Source organism: Salmo trutta, chromosome 12 (assembly GCF_901001165.1).
Source record: "Salmo trutta chromosome 12, fSalTru1.1, whole genome shotgun sequence".
Classification (NCBI taxonomy): Eukaryota; Metazoa; Chordata; class Actinopteri; order Salmoniformes; family Salmonidae; genus Salmo; species Salmo trutta.
The window spans coordinates 40,501,195-40,514,158 of record NC_042968.1 but is presented as its reverse complement, the minus strand read 5'-3'; the positions used below and the strand labels follow the sequence as shown (position 1 = coordinate 40,514,158).

At 44.9% G+C, this 12,964-nt stretch overlaps 1 long non-coding RNA gene across 1 annotated transcript; it reads left to right on the top strand.

Annotated features, from left to right (window-relative positions):
• Positions 1-370: 370 nt before the first annotated feature.
• On the top strand, positions 371-3,333 carry LOC115203544 (uncharacterized). Its single transcript, XR_003880194.1, has 2 exons — positions 371-438; positions 1,474-3,333. It is a non-coding gene; the product is annotated as an uncharacterized LOC115203544 (long non-coding RNA).
• The last annotated feature ends 9,631 nt before the right edge of the window (positions 3,334-12,964 follow it).

Here is a 12,964-nt window from a genome sequence, read left to right as displayed (position 1 = left end):
GATTCATGTTAACAATCATTTCATTGATTGATTACGAGCTTGGCTTTGTGCAAAACCCTGCTGACATGATCAATGCTTGTAACATTCCTCATAATAACACATTTGTAACCCTGGCCTCCGTCCCTCTCTCTCTCGCCCTCCCTCCCTCTCTCCCTCTCTCCCGCCCTCTCTCTCCCTCTCTCGCCCTCTCTCACCCTCCCTCTCTCTTGCTCTCGCCCTCTCTCTCACCCTCCCTCCCTCTCTCCCGCCCCTCCCTCCCTCTCTCGCCCTCCCTCCCTCTCTCGCCCTCTCTCTCACCCTCCCTCTCTCCTTCCTTCCCTCCCTCCCCTCCCTCTCTCTCTCTCTCCCTCCCTCCCTCCCTCCATCCGTCTTCAGAAAGTAACTCAGATCATAGGCCCTTCTACTATAGTGTGATTCCTGACTGGAACCCTGCTTGGAGTAAGTGGAGCAACGCCTCAACTCACCTTCTATAAACAACGCCTCATCTCACCTTCTATAAACAACACCTCAACTCACCTTCTATAAACAACGCCTCATCTCACCTTCTATAAACAACGCCTCAACTCACCTTCTCTAAACAACACCTCAACTCACCTTCTCTAAACAACGCCTCAACTCACCTTCTCTAAACAACACCTCAACCCACCTTCTATAAACAACACCTCAACTCACCTTCTATAAACAACGCCTCATCTCACCTTCTATAAACAACACCTCAACTCACCTTCTATAAACAACACCTCAACTCACCTTCTATAAACAACACCTCAACTCACCTTCTATAAACAACACCTCAACTCACCTTCTATAAACAACACCTCAACTCACCTTCTATAAACAACACCTCAACTCACCTTCTCTAAACAACACCTCAACTCACCTCAATATAAAAAATGCTTGGAAAGATCAGAGGTTGGACCTAAGCAAGTGTTTAAATACTTCCCTACAAATATAGAATATTATATATCTCACCTTCTCTAAAACAACGCCTCAACTCACCTTCTCTAAACAACGCCTCATCTCACCTTCTATAAACAACGCCTCATCTCACCTTCTCTAACGCTCAGGGCCTGTATTCACAACGCCTCTCAGAGTAGGAGTGATTGAACTAGGATCAGGTCCCGCCAGTCCTTGTAATCTCATTCATTAGGATGTAAAAAGGGGGATAACTGATCCCAGATCAGCAGTGGTACTGAGATGATATGTGAACATGGAGCCTGGGCTCGTCTATACTGTACGGAAGCCTGTATTTCTCCAAGCTGCTGCTGTTTGTGACATAGCCTGGGTGCCAGTCTCTTTGTGTTAACCTTCATCTATCTCCTTGTCGTGCCAAACAAATGACACAAGAGTACAAGCAGTGGAATGTTAGCACAAAACAAGGTCTGTATTTCAGGCTAGCTGTGGTGTTTTGATTGGTGAGTCTGGGTGCTGTAGTATCTCTGTAGTAAGTCTGTTCTCTGGTCTGTCTTACAGGTCTGATATCCAGGCAGACACTATTTCCACGCCAAGGAAGACAAACGAGACAAATATGTATTTATTTTCTCGCGTTGCCAGCAGCAACTCTCATCTCACATGGACACTGAAAAGACCTGGGACTGTTTTTAAAAAGAAAAAGACGCTTTTGAGCATAGCTTTTATATTGTTTAAAAAGAAGAACAAAGTTAATTTAAATATTGTTATATTTTTCGTTCCAAAAGTACTGGTGTGTGCAGTAGGTTTTTTTCTGTACGATATTGGTTATTTTGTAAATAATTATTTGAATAGTTTCCTGTGAATTTATGAACGGTTGGTTTCTTCTTCCTCTTGTCTTGTTGACCACTTTTACTACAGACTGCAACTTCTGAATCACCTGTTGATTGGTGTTATACCCTGGGATGAAAGGCTAGTTCTGATTCACCTGTTATACCCTGGGATGAAAGGCTAGTTCTGATTCACCTGTTATACCCTGGGATGAAAGGCTAGTTCTGATTCACCTGTTATACCCTGGGATGAAAGGCTAGTTCTGATTCACCTGTTATACCCTGGGATGAAAGGCTAGTTCTGATTCACCTGTTATACCCTGGGATGAAAGGCTAGTTCTGATTCACCTGTTATACCCTGGGATGAAAGGCTAGTTCTGATTCACCTGTTATACCCTGGGATGAAAGGCTAGTTCTGATTCACCTGTTATACCCTGGGATGAAAGGCTAGTTCTGATTCACCTGTTATACCCTGGGATGAAAGGCTAGTTCTGATTCACCTGTTATACCCTGGGATGAAAGGCTAGTTCTGATTCACCTGTTATACCCTGGGATGAAAGGCTAGTTCTGATTCGCCTGTTATACCCTGGGATGAAAGGCTAGTTCTGATTCACCTGTTATACCCTGGGATGAAAGGCTAGTTCTGATTCACCTGTTATACCCTGGGATGAAAGGCTAGTTCTGATTCACCTGTTATACCCTGGGATGAAAGGCTAGTTCTGATTCACCTGTTATACCCTGGGATGAAAGGCTAGTTCTGATTCACCTGTTATACCCTGGGATGAAAGGCTAGTTCTGATTCACCTGTTATACCCTGGGATGAAAGGCTAGTTCTGAATCAGGCAGGATACTATTCAAAGGTCCAAGGCAACATGTTTAATTTTTCAAAAGGCAGCATTCTGGTACGACTCTTTCACAGTGTCTTCACATAATGTCTGTTCTGAGGTCAGATTCCTCCATCTTGTTTTACTGTGGTGGTGGTGTTGTCACTTCTTTAGTACCTCCTGTAGCCGGTCAGGTCTGACTGAGCGTGTATCCCAAATAGCAACCTATTCATTATGTAGATGATTAGTGTTGACCATAGTGCACTATACAGGGAATAAGGTGGTATTTGTGATGCGGCCCCTGACTCCAGGTCAGAGCCAGTGGGTCTGTGGGTCGGTCCTCTCAGCTGTGTGAATCGGGGCTGTTGTGCTGTAAAACGGGACGAGGACAACGCTACACACTGAGAGGCTAATTTCACCTACAGAGTTTCAAATGCAAAAAAACCCCCAAAAAAACACTTTTCTTGTTTATATAAAATGTTTTTCAAAAAGATGGCATAAAGGGAAAAACACCTAAAAATGTACATTGTTTGTCTGTAAATATTTTCACCAGTGGTGCTCTTTGGTTGTAGTATTGTGTAGGAGGAAGAAAAGGAAGACTGTGGTAACGTTGTACATGTGGGTATTAACCAGCAGGGAATCATCAAACACACAACATGACTTTCCACTAGTCGAAGCTGGAGCACGAACCTCTCATCACCTGTCACATCTCTCTTCATCCTAACAAGTTCAAACGGTTTAATAAAGATGGATTGTTTTTTTATCCAGAAGGAGGCTGTTGGTTTTCACTGGGATCCTGAGGGGGGTGAAGGTCAGTGAACATGTCTTACTGACGTGTGGGGAACACCAAGTCTGTAGTCTGTGTTGAGGTGTGGGGACACCGGGTCTGTAGTCTGTAGTCTGTGTTGAGGTGTGGGGACACCGGGTCTGTAGTCTGTGTTGAGGTGTGGGGACACCGGGTCTGTAGTCTGTGTTGAGGTGTGGGGACACCGGGTCTGTAGTCTGTAGTCTGTGTTGAGGTGTGGGGACACCGGGTCTGTAGTCTGTAGTCTGTGTTGAGGTGTGGGGGACACCGGGTCTGTAGTCTGTGTTGAGGTGTGGGGACACCGGGTCTGTAGTCTGTGTTGAGGTGTGGGGACACCGGGTCTGTAGTCTTGTCTTAAGGAAACAGACCAACTGGATGACAGTGTCCTCTGTCCAGCTGCTCCAGATAGTCGGTGTAGCGCCGGGCCAGAGGAAGGCAGAACTGGAACAAGGAAAGGAAAGATGGATCTGTCACAGATAAATCACACTAGATTCATTTGGTTCGAGAGGCCCTGATTGTTGGGGGTTTTGTGGGACCCCCGTCTGGACAATATTCTAGGGGAAACACTGAGAGGAAATCCTAAGGCGTTCACCTCCAACCACCGTAGGAGCGGCTGCTCTCTGCTCTTGTCTCGTCTCTCAGGACAAATGATTCTGAGCAGCTCAGAGACAAAGTCCTCAGCCTTCGCCTGTCCTGTCTGGGGGAGGACGAGAGATTCACCCATCTTTACCAAACCAATATGGACGCCAATATGGACGCCAATATGGACGCCAATATGGACGCCAATATGGACGCTTGATGATAGTTGTTCTGTCCTGCTGTGGCCAGGAAACAGTCTGGTGACAAACTCAACACGCAACATTTAGTTCTGGTGCCAAGACTAGTAAACACGCTCCATACCACACTACCCCACACGCTACCCCACACGCTACCTCACACGCTACCCCACACGCTACCCCACACACTACCCCACACACTACCCCACACACTACGCCACACGCTACCCCACACGCTACCTCACACGCTACCCCACACGCTACCTCACACGCTACCCCACACGCTACCCCACGCGCTACCCCACGCGCTACCCCACACGCTACCCCACACGCTACCCCACACGCTACCCCACACGCTCCATACCACACTACCCCACACGCTACCCCACACACTACCCCACACACTACCCCACACACTACCCCACACACTACCCCACACGCTACCCCACACGCTCCATACCACACTACCCCACACACTACCCCACACGCTACCCCACACGCTACCCCACACGCTACCCCACACGCTACCCCACACACTACGCCACACGCAACCCCACACGCTACCCCACACGCTACCCCACACGCTACCCCACACACTACCCCACACGCTACCCCACACGCTACCCCACACACTACCCCACACACTACCCCACACGCTACCCCACACGCTACCCCACACACTACCCCACACACTACCCCACACGCTACCCCACACGCTACCCCACACGCTACCCCACACACTACCCCACACGCTCCATACCACGCTACCCCACACACTACGCCTTGTGGATAGGGAGGTGTACTGCATGCAGTGGTCTCCATCTCCCTCTTGTGGATAGGGAGGTGTACTGCATGCAGTGGTCTCCATCTCCCCCTTGTGGATAGGGAGGTGTACTGCATGCAGTGGTCTCCCCCTTGTGGATAGGGAGGTGTACTGCATGCAGTAGTCTCCATCTCCCCCTTGTGGATAGAGAGGTGTACTGCATGCAGTGGTCTCCGTCTCCCCCTTGTAGATAGGGAGGTGTACTGCATGCAGTGGTCTCCATCTCCCCCTTGTGGATAGGGAGGTGTACTGCATGCAGTGGTCTCCATCTCCCCCTTGTGGATAGGGAGGTGTACTGCATGCAGTGGTCTCCATCTCCCCCTTGTGGATAGGGAGGTCTACTGCATGCAGTGGTATACATCTCCCCCTTGTGGATAGAGATGTGTACTGCAGTGGTCTCCATCTCCCCCTTGTGGATAGAGAGGTGACTGCAGTGGTCTCCATCTCCCCCTTGTGGATAGGGAGGTGTATTGCATGCAGTGGTCTACATATCCCCCTTGTGGATAGGGAGGTGTACTGCATGCAGTGGTCTCCATCTCCCCTTGTGGATAGGGAGGTGTACTGCAGTGGTCTCCATCTCCTCCTTGTGGATAGGGAGGTGTACTGCATGCAGTGGTCTCCATCTCCCCCTTGTGGATAGGGAGGTGTACTGCATGCAGTGGTCTCCATCTCCCCCTTGTGGATAGGGAGGTGTACTGCAGTGGTCTACATCTCCAATTGTGTATAGGGAGGTGTACTGCAGTGGTCTACATCTCCCCCTTGTGGATAGGGAGGTGTACTGCATGCAGTGGTCTCCATCTCCCCATTGTGGATAGGGAGGTGTACTGCATGCAGTGGTCTCCATCTCCCCCTTGTGGATAGGGAGGTGTACTGCATGCAGTGGTCTCCATCTCCCCCTTGTGGATAGGGAGGTGTACTGCATGCAGTGGTCTCCATCTCCCCCTTGTGGATAGGGAGGTGTACTGCATGCAGTGGTCTCCATCTCCCCCTTGTGGATAGGGAGGCGTACTGCATGCAGTGGTCTCCAGATCCCCCTTGTGGATAGGGAGGTGTACTGCGGTGGTCTCCATCTCCCCCTTGTGGATAGAGATGTGTACTGCAGTGGTCTCCATCTCCCCCTTGTGGATAGAGATGTGTACTGCAGTGGTCTCCATCTCCCCCTTGTGGATAGGGAGGTGTACTGCAGTGGTCTCCATCTCCCCCTTATGGATAGGGAGGTGTACTGCATGCAGTGGTCTCCATCTCCCCCTTGTGGATAGGGAGGTGTACTGCATGCAGTGGTCTCCATCTCCTCCTTGTGGATAGGGAGGTGTACTGCAGTGGTCTCCATCTCCCCCTTGTGGATAGGGAGGTGTACTGCATGCAGTGGTCTCCATCTCCTCCTTGTGGATAGGGAGGTGTACTGCATGCAGTGGTCTCCATCTCCCCCTTGTGGATAGAGAGGTGTACTGCCTGCAGTGGTCTCCATCTCCCCCTTGTGGATAGAGAGGTGTACTGCATGCAGTGGTCTCCATCTCCTCCTTGTGTATAGGGAGGTGTACTGCATGCAGTGGTCTCCATCTCCCCCTTGTGGATAGGGAGGTGTACTGCATGCAGTGGTTTCGTCTCCCCCTTGTGGATAGGGAGGTGTACTGCATGCATTGGTCTCCATCTCCCCCTTGTGGATTGGGAGGTGTACTGCATGCAGAGGTCTCCATCTCCCCCTTGTGGATAGGGAGGTGTACTGCATGCAGTGGTCTACATCTCCCCCTTGTGGATAGAGAGGTGTACTGCATGCAGTGGTCTCCATCTCCCCCTTGTGGATAGGGAGGTGTACTACATGCAGTGGTCTCCATCTCCTCCTTGTGGATAGGGAGGTGTACTGCAGTGGTCTCCATCTCCCCCTTGTGGATAGGGAGGTGTACTGCATGCAGTGGTCTCCATCTCCCCCTTGTGGATAGGGAGGTGTACTGCATGCAGTGGTCTCCATCTCCTCCTTGTGGATAGGGAGGTGTACTGCATGCAGTGGTCTACATCTCCCCCTTGTGGATAGGGAGGTTTACTGCATGCAGTGGTCTACATCTCCCCCTTGTGGATAGGGAGGTGTACTGCAGTGGTCTCCATCTCCTCCTTGTGGATAGGGAGGTGTACTGCAGTGGTCTCCATCTCCCCCTTGTGGATAGGGAGGTGTACTGCATGCAGTGGTCTCCATCTCCCCTTGTGGATAGGGAGGTGTACTGCATGCAGTGGTCTCCATCTCCCCCTTGTGGATAGGGAGGCGTACTGCATGCAGTGGTCTCCATCTCCCCCTTGTGGATAGGGAGGTGTACTGCATGCAGTGGTCTCCATCTCCCCCTTGTGGATAGGGAGGTGTACTGCATGCAGTGGTCTCCATCTCCCCCTTGTGGATAGGGAGGTGTACTGCATGCAGTGGTCTACATCTCCCCCTTGTGGATAGAGAGGTGTACTGCATGCAGTGGTCTCCATCTCCCCCTTGTGGATAGGGAGGTGTACTGCATGCAGTGGTCTCCATCTCCCCCTTGTGGATAGGGAGGTGTACTGCATGCAGTGGTCTCCATCTCCCCCTTGTGGATAGGGAGGTTTACTGCATGCAGTGGTCTACATCTCCCCCTTGTGGATAGGGAGGTGTACTGCATGCAGTGGTCTCACAGGAACAGGTGAAGGACTTACTCTTCACATCTACTCTCACATTCTGCTCTTTGTCGGCTCCGTAACCTGAGGGGAAAAGCATGTTTTTTTATTCACCTTTGGAAAATACTGACTATACAGAGTGTATACTAAATACATTAAAATATATTGCTTTTATAATATATAAGCTTTTTTTATTCACCATTGAAATATGTATGTACACTATTTACACTAAAAGGTATGTAAAAATACATTCCAATACATTGACAAAGACAAGCAGAAGCAGAAGAAGAGCTGACCTGTGTGTGGAGGGCTGGCTGTGTAGATGAGGCTCTGGGTGAAGTACAGTATGAAGACAGTACAGTATGAAGATAGACAGTACAGTATGAAGATAGACAGTACAGTATGAAGACAGTACAGTATGAAGATAGACAGTATGAAGATAGACAGTATGAAGATATACAGTATGAAGATATACAGTATGAAGACAGACAGACAGTACAGTATGAAGATAGACAGCACAGTATGAAGACAGACAGTACAGTATGAAGACAGACAGTACAGTATGAAGGCAGACAGTACAGTATAAAGACAGACAGTACAGTATGAAGACAGACAGTACAGTATGAAGACAGACAGTACAGTATGAAGACAGACAGTACAGTATATAGATAGGCAGTATGAAGACAGACAGTACAGTATGAAGATAGGCAGTACAGTATGAAGACAGACAGTACAGTATGAAGATAGACAGTATGAAGACAGACATACAGTACAGTATGAAGATAGACAGCACAGTATGAAGACAGACAGTACAGTATGAAGATATACAGTATGAAGACAGACAGACAGTACAGTATGTAGACAGCACAGTATGAAGACAGACAGTACAGTATATAGATAGGCAGTATGAAGACAGACAGTACAGTATGAAGATAGGCAGTACAGTATGAAGACAGACAGTACAGTATGAAGACAGACAGTACAGTATGAAGATAGACAGTATGAAGACAGACAGACAGTACAGTATGAAGATAGACAGCACAGTATGAAGACAGACAGTACAGTATGAAGATATACAGTATGAAGACAGACAGACAGTACAGTATGAAGATAGACAGCACAGTATGAAGACAGACAGTACAGTATGAAGACAGACAGTACAGTATGAAGACAGTACAGTATGAAGATAGACAGTACAGTATGAAGATATACAGTACAGTATGAAGATATACAGTATGAAGACAGACAGACAGTACAGTATGAAGATAGACAGCACAGTATGAAGACAGACAGTACAGTATGAAGACAGACAGTACAGTATGAAGGCAGACAGTACAGTATGAAGACAGACAGTACAGTATGAAGACAGACAGTACAGTATATAGATAGACAGTATGAAGACAGACAGTACAGTATGAAGATAGGCAGTACAGTATGAAGACAGACAGTACAGTATAAAGACAGAAAGCACAGTATGAAGATATACAGTATGAAGACAGACAGTACAGTATGAAGATAGACAGTATGAAGACAGACAGACAGTACAGTATGAAGATAGACAGCACAGTATGAAGACAGACAGTACAGTATGAAGATATACAGTATGAAGACAGACAGACAGTACATTATGAATATAGATAGTACAGTATGAAGACAGACAGTACAGTATGAAGAGAGACAGTACAGTATGAAGACAGGCAGTACAGTATGAAGATATACAGTATGAAGACAGACATACAGTACAGTATGACGATAGACAGCACAGTATGAAGACAGACAGTACAGTATGAAGACAGTCAGTACAGTATGAAGACAGACAGTACAGTATGAAGACAGACAGTACAGTATGAAGACAGACATTACAGTATGAAGACAGACAGTCAGTATGAAGACAGTACAGTATGAAGACAGACAGTACAGTATGAAGACAGCCATACAGTATAACGACAGACAGTACAATATGAAGATAGACAGTACAGTATGAAGATGTACAGTATGAAGACAGACAGTACAGTATGAAGACAGACAGTCAGTATGAAGATAGACAGTATGAAGATAGACAGTACAATATGAAGACAGACAGTACAGTATGAAGACAGTACAGTATGAAGATGTACAGTATGAAGACAGGCAGTACTGTATAAAGATAGACTGTACTGTATATATATAGACAGTATGAAGACAGACAGTTCAGTTTAAAGATAGACTGTACTGTATATATATATAGACAGTATGAAGACAGACAGTACAGTAGGAAGACAGGCAGTACAGTATGAAGATAGACAGTACAGTATGAAGACAGACAGTACAGTATAAAGACAGACAGTACAGTATAAATACAGACAGTACAGTATAAAGATAGACAGTACAGTATGAAGACAGACAGTACAGTATGAAGGCAGACAGTACAGTATAAAGACAGACAGTACAGTATGAAGATAGACAGTATGAAGATAGACAGTATGAAGATATACAGTATGAAGATATACAGTATGAAGATATACAGTACAGTATGAAGAGAGACAGTACAGTATGAAGACAGACAGTATGAAGATATACAGTATGAAGATATACAGTATGAAGATATACAGTACAGTATGAAGAGAGACAGTACAGTATGAAGACAGACAGTATGAAGATATACAGTATGAAGATATACAGTATGAAGATATACAGTACAGTATGAAGAGAGACAGTACAGTATGAAGATAGACAGTACAGTATGGATATATACAGTATGAAGACAGACAGTACAGTATGAAGATAGACAGTATGAAGATAGACAGTATGAAGATAGACAGTATGAAGATGTACAGTATGAAAACAGACAGTACAGTATGAAGAGATACAGTACAGTATGAAGACAGACAGAACAGTATAAAGACAGACAGTACAGTATGAAGACAGACAGTATGAATTCAGACAGTACAGTATGAAGACAGTACAGTATGAAGACAGACAGTACAGTATGAAGACAGTACAGTATGAAGACAGTACCGTATGAAGACAGACAGTACACTATGAAGACAGACGGTACAGTATGAAGACAGACAGTACAGCATGAAGACAGACAGTACAGTATGAAGATAGACAGTACAGTATGAAGACGGACATTACAGTATGAAGACAGACAGTACAGTATGAAGACAGACAGTATAGTATAGATAGACAGTACAGTATAAAGATAGATAGACAGTACAGTATGAAGACAGACAGTACAGTATGAAGACAGACAGTACAGTATGAAGGTAGACAGTATGAAGATAGACAGTATGAAGATATACAGTATGAAGATATACAGTATGAAGACATACAGTATGAAGATATACAGTACAGTATGAAGATATACAGTACAGTATGAAGATATACAGTACATTATGAAGATATACAGTACAGTATGAAGACAGACAGTACAGTATGAAGATAGACAGTACAGTATGAAGATATACAGTATGAAGACAGACAGACAGTACAGTATGAAGATAGACAGCACAGTATGAAGACAGACAGTACAGTATGAAGACAGACAGTACAGTATGAAGGCAGACAGTACAGTATAAAGGCAGACAGTACAGTATGAAGACAGACAGTACAGTATGAAGACAGACAGTACAGTATATAGATAGGCAGTATGAAGACAGACAGTACAGTATGAAGATAGGCAGTACAGTATGAAGACAGACAGTACAGTATGAAGACAGACAGTACAGTATGAAGATAGACAGTATGAAGACAGACAGACAGTACAGTATGAAGATAGACAGCACAGTATGAAGACAGACAGTACAGTATGAAGATATACAGTATGAAGACAGACAGACAGTACAGTATGAAGATAGACAGCACAGTATGAAGACAGACAGTACAGTATGAAGACAGACAGTACAGTATGAAGACAGTACAGTATGAAGATAGACAGTACAGTATGAAGATATACAGTACAGTATGAAGATATACAGTATGAAGACAGACAGACAGTACAGTATGAAGATAGACAGCACAGTATGAAGACAGACAGTACAGTATGAAGACAGACAGTACAGTATGAAGGCAGACAGTACAGTATGAAGACAGACAGTACAGTATGAAGACAGACAGTACAGTATGAAGACAGACAGTACAGTATATAGATAGACAGTATGAAGACAGACAGTACAGTATGAAGATAGGCAGTACAGTATGAAGACAGACAGTACAGTATAAAGACAGAAAGCACAGTATGAAGATATACAGTATGAAGACAGACAGTAAAGTATGAAGATAGACAGTATGAAGACAGACAGACATTACAGTATGAAGATAGACAGCACAGTATGAAGACAGACAGTACAGTATGAAGATATACAGTATGAAGACAGACAGACAGTACATTATGAATATAGATAGTACAGTATGAAGACAGACAGTACAGTATGAAGAGAGACAGTACAGTATGAAGACAGGCAGTACAGTATGAAGATATACAGTATGAAGACAGACATACAGTACAGTATGAAGATAGACAGCACAGTATGAAGACAGACAGTACAGTATGAAGACAGTCAGTACAGTATGAAGACAGACAGTACAGTATGAAGACAGACAGTACAGTATGAAGACAGACAGTCAGTATGAAGACATTACAGTATGAAGACAGACAGTACAGTATGAAGACAGCCATACAGTATAACGACAGACAGTACAATATGAAGATAGACAGTACAGTATGAAGACAGACAGTACAGTATGAAGATGTACAGTATGAAGACAGACAGTACAGTATGAAGACAGACAGTCAGTATGAAGACAGTACAGTATGAAGACAGACAGTACAGTATGAAGACAGCCATACAGTACAACGACGGACAGTACAATATGAAGATAGACAGTATGAAGATAGACAGTACAATATGAAGACAGACAGTACAGTATGAAGACAGTACAGTATGAAGATGTACAGTATGAAGACAGGCAGTACAGTATAAAGATAGACAGTACAGTATGAAGACAGACAGTTCAGTTTAAAGATAGACTGTACTGTATATATATAGACAGTATGAAGACAGACAGTACAGTATGAAGACAGGCAGTACAGTATGAAGATAGACAGTACAGTATGAAGACAGACAGTACAGTATAAAGACAGACAGTACAGTATAAATACAGACAGTACAGTATAAAGATAGACAGTACAGTATGAAGACAGACAGTACAGTATGAAGGCAGACAGTACAGTATAAAGACAGACAGTACAGTATGAAGATAGACAGTATGAAGATAGACAGTATGAAGATATACAGTATGAAGATAAACAGTACAGTATGAAGAGAGACAGTACAGTATGAAGACAGACAGTATGAAGATATACAGTATGAAGATATACAGTA